The sequence below is a fragment of the Chinchilla lanigera genome, unplaced genomic scaffold (genome assembly GCF_000276665.1).
Source record: "Chinchilla lanigera isolate Chin_1 unplaced genomic scaffold, ChiLan1.0 scaffold00057, whole genome shotgun sequence".
In the NCBI taxonomy this organism is placed as follows: domain Eukaryota; kingdom Metazoa; phylum Chordata; class Mammalia; order Rodentia; family Chinchillidae; genus Chinchilla; species Chinchilla lanigera.
Genome location: NW_004955458.1, coordinates 8,378,169 through 8,392,115, shown reverse-complemented (window position 1 = coordinate 8,392,115; position 13,947 = coordinate 8,378,169).

The following is a 13,947-nucleotide window of genomic DNA, read 5'->3' as shown; positions in this document are numbered from 1 at the left end:
GATGAAGTCTTCTCCTGCTGATAATAAAGCAGGCAGCGTAGGAGCCCTGTGTATCAGTCAACGGTGGTCATACCTTGTTACATAGAGACAATTAATTATGCAATGAGATGAAAAGAAGACTTAGAAATTACCCTAAGAGTGATTTAGACAAAACAAAGCAGATGTCTTCTGGGTTACATGTTGTCTATTCATTCATATTGAATAATGGTTAAAATAATTTTAATCAGTATCTTCAAAAGAGGCAGAGATTAAACAAGTATAAAACTCTCATTTTCTTACAGTTGCTTTCATTTATTTTAAGTGCACCTTTGAAGTCCTAGTCTGTTATAACTTTTTGGAAAAGAAAAATAGTTGCTTGGCAGATGTTACATAGATAGAGAAAATCATATGCAAAAGTTTCATCTAATTAGTCTTTAAATAATTGTTTGTAATAAAAGAACCCTGGGAAAATTATAACCATTTATGAACAGTGTAAGAAACTAGCCATCTTTGGGTGGTGATATTCCTATGCTTACAGCATTTCTACCCAGGTTGCCTAGGATTGTGTCCTAGTTTTCTTATCCTTTAATTTTGAGGTTTCTGGCAGATTTTACATTCTTAAAACCTCAGAATCCTTATTTGTAGGCAATTTATTTATATCAAAGTATATTGTGAATATAAGGTGATGCGTATATCTTCTCGGGACAAAGCAAGAATTTTGATCTACATTAAGTGTTAGTACTAAGACCTAAGTAAAAATACTAGTTGTAATTCCAATAGTAACACTACTAGTAGTAGTTAAAACTCAGTAAATCTCCACCCATGAAGGGCTCTGTATTAGGTACCTTAAATACATTATGTCATTTCATTTTCTAAATTAAAAATAAAACCCCATGAAGTAAATTCTATCATTATCTACATTATGCAGATGAAGGAGACAAAGATCATTGACAATAAATAATTTTAAGATAATACAATGTACAAATGAAAAACTGGAAATAAAATCAAATTTATTCATCTATTCGTTTATATATAAAACCAGAATTCAATGTTAAATATTTTCTACATATTTGTTTTTAAGTTCATAAATCTTAAATTAAAAATTTACTAGAAAAGAAAATAGCAATATTAAATACCTAAAAAATCAATTTTAATATCATTAGGAGGAAACTGATTTAAAACATTCCAAATATTTATGCAATAAAGTATATATTTTACCATAAAATTAATAAGGAAGACAGTACAGTAAATGTTCTTTTTAGTTACAATTCTTCTTTAAAAAATAAAGGCCTTTAAACTCAATATTTAAGAACAACTCCTACATATATAGCAATAAACTTCATGTTTTTGAAATATTATTTACATTAAATAACTTACTTTTATTGATTCATTTTATTTTTCTCAAATATATTCTCTCACCTGACATGTCTGCACAACAGATATCTTGATTCAGAACTTTCTACTAAGCAATTTCTGGGTTATCCAGTAGACAATAAAGTAAGATTCAGAAACTGAATCATAGAAATGTATAGGTAGTATATTGCTCAAGCCCACCTAAATTGAAACACCATAAAGGATAATGTTGTCATGAATGTTTGTATTTTTTCTTAGTCTAATGAAAATAGTGATATTTATATTAAGGTCAGCATGCACTATGCTCTAATTATGTTGATAATCTTGATTTTTTTCTCTGTTTCTTCAGAGTCATTTACTTTTTGCCAAGTACCAGAGCCTTAGCCTTAAGTAATCTCAATGTAGGTTTTCTCTTTTGAAAGTCAAATTATATAAGACTCTACAAAATCTTTGAAGACTCAATGTCCCTGGCCTTAAAATCTGCTATAAAGCATTAACTCACAGTAGTTTTTGAGTAGTCAACTCCCCAATATCAAACAAAAAAGATAGAGTACCCTCATAATCTTTATTTAGTATCATCCCATATTGTCCAATTTCTGCCTGTTCCTTGTTACAGAGCTCGTGTCAGCAGTAAATAAATTACTTTCTAGGTAGGAAATCACAAAACTTTCTGAGCATCTCAAAAAAAAAAATCTATAGCCTTATGAGATTTATTTTAAAATATCCATTTTTTAGGGTATTTTGGTCTATTTGATGGAAAAATCAGTTTCCTACCACTGGAAAGTGTTTATCTGGAAAGAAACATAAATGAAATAGTGTTCATTCTCTTATCTCCATCAAAATTCAGGATTTCCTTATAAAAGTAACAATGTGAAGAAAACACAGTATATCTTTGAGAAGCTATTGTGACAACAATATTTAAAAATCAGCTTTAAAAAAATGAATCCCTCTTCCCAGGAAACATTGAGAGATCACTGATTTTCTTTCTCTCTTTGAGTTGTTCCCATTTTAAGAAACATTCTAAAATTGTCTGCCTGAGAAATAGCTCTTATTTGTTCATATTTGAAGTGAAAAATGGAAAAAGTGCAGGTAGTCAGGGCCATATATCTTAAGTGACTCAGATAATAGTTTTAGTAAGTGCCTTTTTCTTTAGAGATTCAAGCTCAGGCTGGGAGCAACTAAAAGGCCTTCCTCTCTGACAGTGTCTAGAGTCACAAGGGAAATATATTGTATCACTGTGAACCTATTTCTAAGTGGGATAAAATTTTCTGACTAGCATTCAGCTGCTTAAAATTCAGTTGACTAGATACAATATTGTATGATTGCGAAGATAAGTCATATTTGTGTGGCAGCCTTAGGTATTATTATATTAGCCATGTTCCAAATTTTTAGGCAGGAGAAACTTGTAGGAAAATTACAGAAGATATTTCTACAAATAGTTTGTTATAAGTCTGTTAGAAAGAAAATAGTAGCTCTGTGATACATAGATAATATAAATTAAATTGTATATATCATAGTCCAGGGACAATCTTAGGCTCCCTAGATTTATTCTGAGTTTTTCTCCCAATAGGAGTTCGTGAATTAAAATAAAAGTATTTTTATAAGTGGATTTTTGAAATCCGAAATATTACTCCTTTATGTCAGATTATGTTAAGGATGATATTTAACTCACATTACTCAAAAAAGTTGCAAGAAAAAAGGGATCACGTGAGACTTTTATTGTGCACATTGAAGGTATTCTAAAGATTGGATAATGTGCATGAATTTAGTTTTAAGTCCCTGCAAATCTACAGTTTTGTAGATTTTAGCTTATATTTCCTGTGATCAGAGTATACTTTGTTTGGTGGAACAACACTGGTTAGGTGGTAGTTGTATTCTTAATACAAAATTTTTATATTTTTGGAGTTCTTGGTGGTTTATTTGCTTTATTTCACCTCATAAGGGAAGTGACAAAAGCTATTATTTTCATAAAGAAAAGGCCACCGTCAGCTATAACGCTAGGTCAGTGTGTGTTATTCACGGTCATGGGGTTTGATGTTTGCATTTGAAACATCTGCCTTAGAACAAAACTCAGAGAGGTGTTTCAGAACTGAAATCCTAAAAATTCAGTTAACCACTTGTAATTCATGTTCTAGCAAACCATATCTTAGGAGCATAGGTGATGCCACTCTGGGTTTGGTTAAAAAAATAAAACATTATTTTTGCCAAGATTTCTTATCAGGCCCTTGGTTAAATGTAGATTAACTGAGACACAGGTTTGCACTTAGAGAGTTTGTCTCTGGTGTGTCTGCACCCTGTCTGTGCATTAATACAATCTGATGTGCTTATAAAAATCACTGATACCCAGCTCCTAGCAAGGATTCGGATTTGCCTTTTGTGCAAGCCAGGTAGAAAATGATTGGCTTAGAGTTTCAGACCTAAGTGCATTCGAGAATCATGTGGGAACACTGTTACAGTGCTAAATCTAGGGGAGCAGATCTAGACTATATTAGTTAAGACAAATATGTGTTGGGGATGATAACTATGTATAAATAACTTCCCCATGCTCCTATTCCAAATAAGTATAGATGAATCTGCACCGATTGTAGTGTGGTCTTCATCTAGTAAAGTTTTAAAAGGCAGAAGACAAAAATTACATTGAAGTTTGTTATTGTACCATAAATAGTATCAAATAAATGGTTACAAAAGAAATCCAAAATGTTCTAAAAGAACAAATTAGGGGATATAGCTCAATGGCTCAAGAGCCTGCCTGGCAAGCGGAATGTCCTGAGTTCGATTCCCAGTACCAAAACAAAAAAAAAGAACAAAATAGTATAACCAATGAATGAATCAACAGAAAAGATAGAAAAATAATTAAGCAGAAAGATTTTAAAAATTACTGAGATTTTATATTTAAAAAGCAAGAATTATGAATTAAGACATGTTATTGTTTGTAAGAAGTCAGTCAAACTTACAACTGTACACTTATCTTCAATCCAAAAATAAATCAAAAAACATTTTTTGGGCAGCAGGATTTTTGAACAAATTAATTAATGATACTATTAAAAAAAGGTGCATTTTACTTTCTATAATTATTGTAGTTGGATATCAAGTAGATTAAGATTGTAAAATTATTCTAAAGCTTTTATCAATGAATTCCCTTAATTTTTTGATAATTAATTTTCTTTTGAAAAAAGTATTCTCATTTGTATTCATTAATTTCCATTTCAATATTTAACCAATGTCATTACCATATTTTTCAGGTACAAATCATGAAGTGAAATATAATTTGCTTTCTAAGACTACATGAGAAAATTTCAAGATATACCAAAACTTTTCAATGATTTGTAATTTCATTGTGCAGCTGTTTTTTTCTTCATATATTTTTCTCTCTATTTCTACAATTCTTCTAAATTAATTAGAGAATTACCTCCTACATACCTTTTAAAAAGGGCAGGGTAAAATTTCAGAAGGAAAATGTTTGAGAAAGTATTGATTTCATAAGTGACCAGTGTCTAGAGGTTATTTTCAGTGCTATAACAATTTTGAAGCCTTATTTCCTATAGTACTTGCGCATGGCCATTTATACAACGAAGAGTGTTCTGCCAGAGTTTCCTTCACCCGTTTATCATTTATTCCTACACTGTGAATTCACTTATATTATTGATCCAACTGGACTAAACCAGCACATGAAGGCCCTGTCAAGTAATAGGACATGGCGGCCAAAAAAGCATGTTTTGGGCTCAATCTAATTAGGCCAACTTAAGAAAAATATACTCTTCATCTGTATCGATGCCTTTCAGCTGAGAAAACCTGATGTGTGTTCTACAGCTTTTATATTCTATTTAATATGGCATTGATACTCCTAAATAGTACTTCTGATTTCTCGTGGTAGAATTCACTGCCTGTCCCTAAGATGACCTCTTAGACTCCCAAATATCTTCACACCTGCATTTTTGTAATTTATAACCCTGAGCACTGCCACATGATGGAGAAGACCTTAAGGGGTAAAGATCATTGCTCCTACAGTTCATCAGTTTCCCGTTATTTTTCTGCTTTTAAAAAAAAATTTTGCAAAACAAATGAAATAAGATGTTCACCTAACCCTGAAATTAAATTATAGAAGAGATTTTCAAGGATAAAAAGTGGTCTCTTTAAGACAATATTGCAGATAGTTCGTATTCCACAATGGGTTTAGCTTGCATATAGTAAAATAATTATTTCAACTTGCCCAGAAGTTTTCCTGTACCTTCAGTCTATAAAATACCAACATCTTATCATGTATTTTGGAAAGAATAATTGCATGCTAGACTACCAGAATAACCAACCTTAGGACACAATAACAAAGTCCGAAGGGAACAGAGAGACTAGGAATTATTTATGGTTATTTTTAATTCTAAAACTCAATTTATTATGTAGCTGATATATTATTTTTTTTTTCCAGTACCAGGAATTGAACTCACAACCTCGGGCTTGCCAGGCAGGTGCTGTGCTGCTGAGCTAAGTCCCCAGCCCCAAGATGAAATATTAAATAAGTAGCATTTTGACGACTTTACAACAAAAACAATTAGCCAGGCACGGTACATGCCTGCAATCCCAGCATTTAGGAGGCTGATGCAGGGCTGCTGTGAGTTTAAGGCCATCCCGGGTTACATAGTGAATTCAAGGCCGGCCTGAACTACATAGCAAGACCTTCCCTCAAAAACCAGAAAAACAAAACAAAACAAAACAAAACAAGAAAAAACCACTTAAAGCAAGAACAATATATATCCAGTTGCATAAAAAAACAAAATTCTTGAGCAATCCTGAAGCATTGTATACATTGAGTCACTTTCATGTTACACAGTATTTTTTTATTGTATTCTTTTATTAAGAAATGTATTATCCCTTTAAAAACATTTATTACTTTTTCCTAGTAACAAAGGCCTCATTCTCTCTACTTTCTTAAATATTAAAACTATATTATTAAATTAAATTTAATTGATTAAATTATTAATTAAGTTAAAATTTTTCCCCCAAATTCTATGCTTTTATTTCTAGATTAACTATTGTTAATTGAGATATCTACAAATTTTTTTTTTTTTTTAGCTCAAGGAATAGAACTCAGGACCTTGTGCTTGCCAGGCAGGTACTTGTGCCACTGAGCTATATCCCTGGCTCTACAAAATTTCTAAGCCCATGGTTTGGTCATATTTCTATTGTATTATCTCTCATTTAGTTAAAAAATTCACATATCTAAAGCTTGCTAATTTTTATAGTGCTAGGTTTAATTAAGCCCATAATTATCAACTTTCAGCTCTTACTAAGGAACTCAAAGACCTTTGATCCTTCTGTCTTCTTATTTGGTGTCCCATAATTTAAATAGATTTAATTCTAGCTATAAATGCCAGACCAGCATCTCATTCCCAGAATTTCATCAATAAGCAGAGGCAACTACAGTAAATGGCTTGTTGACTAAAACACAAACGTTCCTCTCCATCTGACAGAACTGTCTGTGAGTTCTGTATTTGTTGTCAAGCTATCAATTATATATGTGATCTCCATCTTTAAAATTGCAGGAGATGGATTTAATGCCTGAGCACCGTGATTAGATTCAGAAATCGGGAGGCAGAGGGGCAGCACACCTTGCTAACAGCTAGGAGAAGATGCTGCTCATTCAGCCAGGATCCGGAAACTTTCTCTGCATGAGTTCCATGTGGGGTCAGCACAAAGGGATTCGTTTTAGGTGGAATAAATGACTAGAGAAATCCCTTTATTCTTTTCAATCTCGGAATCAGCCAGTACAATAGAAGTGATATTTCACTTCATGCCTTTACTAAGTAGCTAGATTGTTTACAATTTCTGTAGCTACAGATAGATTTCACTATGTCTGAGAAAGGGAAAGAACCAGACAGGTTTCTGCAACCAGATTTGTTATTGTTGCTGTGATTGTCTTTTGTATTAAAATAGAACTAAAGTAAATCCCCACGAGTATGATATTAATAACTAAAGTGCAGTGCAATATTATTGTAAGACTTGTCTGTGGAAGTGTTAAAAATTCTGAGCCTTATCTCAAATACAGAATGAACCTTTACTCAATGACGATGTACAGAAATCAATTGGCTTTATTGCCTGAAACATCTAGAAAGCTTCAACAACCCTGGTTAGGGTCCTGTTCATTAAGAAAGTTTTGGGCTGAGCCTCCTCAGCTCCTTCTGACACTGCAATAAAAACAAAATACTATTATTTCACAATTAGAAGAAAATTCAAAGAATAAGGTAATCACTTAATAATTAGAACAGTTCTTTTTCTGATTTTATAAGTAATTTTTCCTCAAATTCTGGGTTTTTTGTTAGAACTTAAATTTTAATGCAATAGTCTATACATCAAGACAATGTTCTCTGAACTTGAAATTTTTACAAAAAGACAAAGTTGAGTTTTAGGTGTTTTTCTTAAATATACTATTTGATAAAGGCTGATTTTTTTTTGTTAAAATTGTGCTGTATAGTACTTGTCTGAAATCTGCATAAGCATATTGCAGGTAATTTCTATGTTTTCTGCATGTTTTATTTCAAAATGCTCATATTTTATATGATTTTTCTCAGTGCTGACACAAATTTTCCTTAAGAGTGTGATTATTTCCTTTTAGGTGAGGATGAGTTTATTTCCTGAACACTTTATTAGGAATGTTCTTCGAGCCTTGTTTACTTTATCTTTGGAATTCAAGTTATTTCTCTGGAAAATAAGAGTGACCTGAAATTTTTTTATCTGATTTCCAACTTATACAATGAAATGAGTTTTAAGAAGCCAGATCATTATTGGCACTACAAAAATCAAAGTAGGTAAAAATTAAGATTTTTTAAATTGCACTAATAAGACTGAATGTGGGGGCACACACCTGTAATCCCTGAACTCGGGAGGCTGAGACAGGGGAATTTCTGAAGTCAGGGCCAGCCTGGACTACATAATGAGTCCCTACCTCCAAACAAAACAAAGCACAACAAAAAATTGCGCTTATGAACTCATTTCACTGCTTATTACCTGAACCAGAGTGATGGTTCCACCTTCCCAAATCTCCCTTCCTTCACTTTAAACATGAGGATATATGAACTTCAGTTGATTCTGAAGTTATACTTGGAGTATCTGTAATGGCTGATACATTGTGTTAACTTGGGCAGTGTAGAAGGTTAAGGAACTCAGCAGTGGGCCAGAGTCCCCACTTTGTAAATTTCCCTATTCTGTGTAAGAGCAGGGCACGGAGATGATGTGAGTGTTACGCCCCCAACCCCAGCCTGCTTCCAATATAAAGGAGGAAAAGAGGTTTGCTCTCCCGTCTTTGCTCTTGATGCTTTTGCTGTCTTCTGCCACCTTGAACTGTTTCCCCTGTTCTGCAGCACCCTGCCTTGGAGCCAGCTGATCGTAGACTGAAACCTCCACAAACTGTGAGCTAAATAAACGTTTCTTCCCTTAATTTTGGGTGTCAGGTATTTTGCCCCAGCAGTGAGAGAAAAGTAACTAACACAGTGTCTTTGGGTGTATTTGTATAAGCATGAATCCATTTTGGCCCCGTTTCTATCAGTTGTGGTTTCATTATGTAAATAGATCTTATTATAAAATTATGTTAATATTTAACTATGCTAGATAAAAACCTATCCCATTTCAGTTTAAGTATCTACAAAAAAGATAATAAAGGACATGTGAGGAATCAGGGTAAATGGAGGTAATGTTACAGTGTTTTAAGGCTTTAGTTCTATGTCAGTTTTAGGGTTATATCCTTCACTGACTGTTTATACAATGGAATATAGTGTTTCATAACAACCTACCACATGAGATACTTGTAGTTAAGAAAAAATTCTTTCTGTTTTATGAATTTGGATATAAGAAAGCATAAAATGTATTTTTAAGATTTATATTTAGAATGTATGTTCTGTACAGCCAAATATTTTTCCAATATTTATCCTTACAGCCAAAATAAGTTAACCAGTAAGACTGCGGATGCATGGATGGGTGGATGGATGGATGGGTAGATAATACATGTGAATGCATATATATGTTAAATACAAACCCATGTATAATTAAATGTATCAAAACCAAATGCTTACACAGAATTTACTAATACCAGGTACATTTGACTTCTAAATATATATGGTTTCTTTTCTTATTTGCCAGAAGGAATGAAATATTGAGCAAAAGTTTGGGGATACAGGTCAGGGGTACAAGCATCTGCCTGGCAAGCACAAGGTCCTGAGTTTGAGTCCCGGTATAAAAAAAATATGGAGCACAAGACTTCTGGTTTCATAGGACCTGCTTGGATCACAAGGTGGAAATAATTTTTATGAATATCATCACATGAAGAATGAGTCTCCAACTAGAACATCTGTACTGGATTTCATATGATCCAAAATAAAATGCTATGCTATTAAGCCACAAATTATTTCTCTATCTTCAATCACCCTTTCAAAACACCAGACTTCTTTCAGACTTCTTCTTTTAGAAAATACTTTCCTGGACTTCAGTTTAGTCATAAAAATGAATAATTATATTGCATGATATGAATGGCTCATTCTGAGACTAATATTCTATGTTTCTATTATTCATATATACAAATAGAATTCATGGGCAAACAAAATTTTGTTTAGTAACGTTATTGTCTATATTCTACATTGAAACTCCATTTTAATGTGGGACTGTTTGATTTTTTAGTCTCCTAACATATTAGCCAAACTCTTGCAACCTAAAAAATCTCTTTATGATGGCAAACTACTGCTATAGGAAGAAAAATTCAAGCCTATAGATAAGAGAGTAAAAATAGAATGCTACTAAAGTCAGATAAGTGAGAGCACTGCATGCCCTTTACTTGACCTACTTATTAAAAGTCCAAATTTTTCAACAGAGGTGATTTGAAGGGACACAGACTAGGCAAATAAATTACAGTGAATAGAAAACCTTAAAAAGCATGTTTAAAAATCATATTTCTGCTTTAAATAAGCTATACATCTTTTATGCTATGCATTTCACCTATGCAGACCATATAAATTTGGCAGTATTTTAGTCATATAGTTATTACTATAGTATTTTAATTGTAGAAACAATAAATTATAAATCTGAATATTGCCATTATTCCTTTAGAAGAGAAAAACAGAATTAAAATGGAGTACATGCAAAGACGCATGCTACGCACATATTGCTTATATATTTGAAAGTGGAAAATGGAAGAAAACAGATAAGGAGAGAGCAAAGGAGAAAAATTGAAGAGGCACTTCCCAACTTTGGCAGTTCCTTCTCTATTTTGTCATGTTACTACTGCAAAACTGCATTCATTTGAAATACAGAATATATAAAAAAAGAGATTTAACGAGGTCTCATTTCATAGGATAAATGACAGGGAAAGTCCTCTGTTCCAACAATTAATATATTTCTTTTTGGTCCCAATTTTATTGCCTGCTCTGAGAAAATGCAGATGATACTCTTAGTTGTTTGTTTGTTTGTTTGTTTGTTTTTCATTTTGCAAACTGTTATGCTCTCCACAGGACCTCAGAAGAGAGTTACCCTTCTTGCATCTGTGGTCCCTCTTTTTCACCTGGTTTCTTCACACATGCAGATTTCCCAGCCATTGTTTTCCGCATGCTCCATGTCTGCCTCGTGCCTGACTCTTGTAGCACAGAGAACTTCTTCACTGCGAGGCTGCTCCGCTGCATGCACTGCAGTGCGTGCGCCTTCCCCAGTGCCTGCTTCTGCAGCTTCACCAGCGACAGGAGCAGTGCGGGCAAATCACCCACCCGCTGTGGCCAGCAGCTTTTCTTTTACATAATTTCATAGTTTCGTCATAGTATACCTTCCACAGAAGGAATCTAGATCGCTGTTCCAGGTCAGTGTTGAATGAGAGCCGAAAAAGCAAACAAACTAAAAAGAAGTAAGGAAATATTCTTAGAGGCATCACAGGGATGACAGCCCTACTTTAACACTTTGATTTTGGACATCTAGGGTTGGGGATATAGCTCAGCGGCGCAAGTGCTGCCTGGCAAGCACAAGGTCCTGAGTTCGAGTCCCAGTGCCAAAAAAAAAAAAAAAAAACAAAAACAAAAACAAAAGAAAAAACAAGGGTTTTGGACATCTGACCTTCAAAACTTTGAGAAAGTAAATTTCTGCTATTTTACGTCACTCCATTTGGTAATATATTAATCATGCTAATTTACATATATATTACTTCACGAACCACTTTTTGTTACTAAAAGCACTTAAAAACTACTCTCAATAATTTTCAAATATATGATATATTGTTAATGACTGCAATCAACAAGTTGCCAAGTAGATCTCTTGAATTTACTCCTTTGAACTGAAATTTTGTGGCTTGGAAGAACATCTCTCTAATCTCTCCCAGCTTCTTTCTAGGCCTGATTTCACTTGATGTACTGACTTTTAGTTCCATCCATCCATGTTCTTGGAAATGTCAAGATTTTATTCTTTTTCATGGTAACAGTATATCATTACAGGTAAGTAGAATTTTAAAAATCTATTCCTCAGATAAAGAACATTTAGGGGATTTTCATTTCTTCATTGTGAATAATCAAACAATAAACATGGGGAGCAGATGTTCTCAGAGGTACTGATTTCATTTCTTTACATTCACTAGTAGTTTGCTGGGTTGTCCAGTAACTGTCTTTTTAATTTTTGAGGAACTTCTTCCATACTATTTCCAGGAAGGTTGCACTAATTTACATTCCCGCTGTATTGTTCAGTTTCTTATTGATAGGAAAACATACTGGACAGGTGCACATTTAAGGAGGAGAGATTTATTTAGTTCATGGCTTCAAAAGTTTCCGTTCATCATCACCTGGCAAAAGCAGAAACACCCTAGTGGAAGGGCGTGATGGAGCAGAGCTGCTCTCTCCCTAGTGACCCAGAAGCAGAGCAGAGGCGAAGAACGCCTAAAGCAGTGATGGTGAAACTTTTAGAGACCCAGTTCCTAACTGCAACCCAAAACCACTCATTTATTGCAAACAGCCAACACTGCAATGAAACCTGAATACTGAGGTTTTGGTTCAGCAAAAAAATAAAGAATTGTATATTAACATCAAAGAAGGGGTCAGGGACCAGATATAGCCCCTAAATGTCATTCCTTCTTGACTACCAAGACCCTCTCAGAAATGTGCTTTACTAATCTTTTAAGCAGCTCAGAAGCCAATCAAGTTAATAATCCATCTTAACCATTACGGCCTGATTAGATCAGTACGCAATACTCACATGTATTGAAATACCACAGTACCCAATAAGTATTTATTTCTTATATGTTAATCAATAATTATTAAAACTAAGCTATTGAGCCGGGCTTGGTGGCACATGCCTCTAATCCCAGCATTTGGGAGGCTGAGGCAGGAGGCCTGCAAGTTCCAGGCCAGCCTGGGCTACAAAGTGAGCTCAAGGCCAGCCTCAACTGAAGAGTGAGACCCAGTCTCAAAAAGACAAAATAAAACAAAACAAAAAACAGCTATTATGATGGTATATATCAATAATCCCAGTTACTTGCGATTTTAAGACAGAAAGATCATCATTTTGAAACCAGCCTGAGAAATGAAATGAGATCCTGTCTTGAAAAACAAAACAAAACACAGAACAAAAAAGTAGGGCCTGTACAAGCCCTCTTGCCTGTTCCTGATTGAAAGAGCTCTCTGGGAGGTGAGAATGCGAAACAAACAAAAAACTATCTGCAGATGCAAAAATGTCAAAAGGCTATGATTAAGTATCTTATGAGAATTAATTAGAAAAATAATGCTGCTGACAAGAAAATGTGGTTGTTTGTCAAGTCATTTTAAAATAACTGGAATTGTAACTGATAACAGATTATTGTCTAATTGTTAAAGCCTGTCAAATACAATACATTATGGACATTGAAGATGTTAACATTTAATTTCTGAAACATTTATATTAGTAACATTTTACCATGCAAATAAAATGTTTTATTAGACAGCACTTTCTCTTTGACAAAAATTTCCATGTTATTAAGAGTATCAACTAATTCTGTTTTTAAAATTTGTTTCTACAAAGTAAAAGAACAAATCCCTTGAAATTTTCCAGTGCATTTAGAATGAAGGTATCATTTAGGATTTGATTTATACGAAGGCAACATAGCAAAAGTTATCTAGAAGATCCAAAGGTTTCACTCAACACAACACTTGGCTAAACAGCACCAGAGATTACCGAGAAACAGTACAACAACCTATTTAGCCAAAATGATTAAAGATGTGAAAAGTAAATAAAGGCGATAACATGATTGAAAAAGCTGAACTCTAGCTCTTTCAAAAATATAAGCCTTGGCTTTTAAAAGTAACCGAGGACACTTCTCCGGGTAAAATGTCCCCTCCAAAATTGTTACTGAAACTTAATGGCCATTATGAAATAAGCAGGGGACCTTTAAGAGGTCCTTAGGTTCTGAGTGCTGTCTTCAAGAATGGTAAATGAGCCAGGTGATGCGGTGCTCCGTCGTCATCCCAGCACCCCGGCAGGGTAAGGGATGGACGGGAATCACAGATCACAGCCCAGCCTGGACCGGTCAGCGAATTAGGAAGCAGGCGGCGGGGGCTGGCGCTCAGTGAGGTCGCGCAGGGTCCGGCATGGCCCACGGGGGCCACCGTCCGCGTAGCCCCGCCCCCGCCGCGG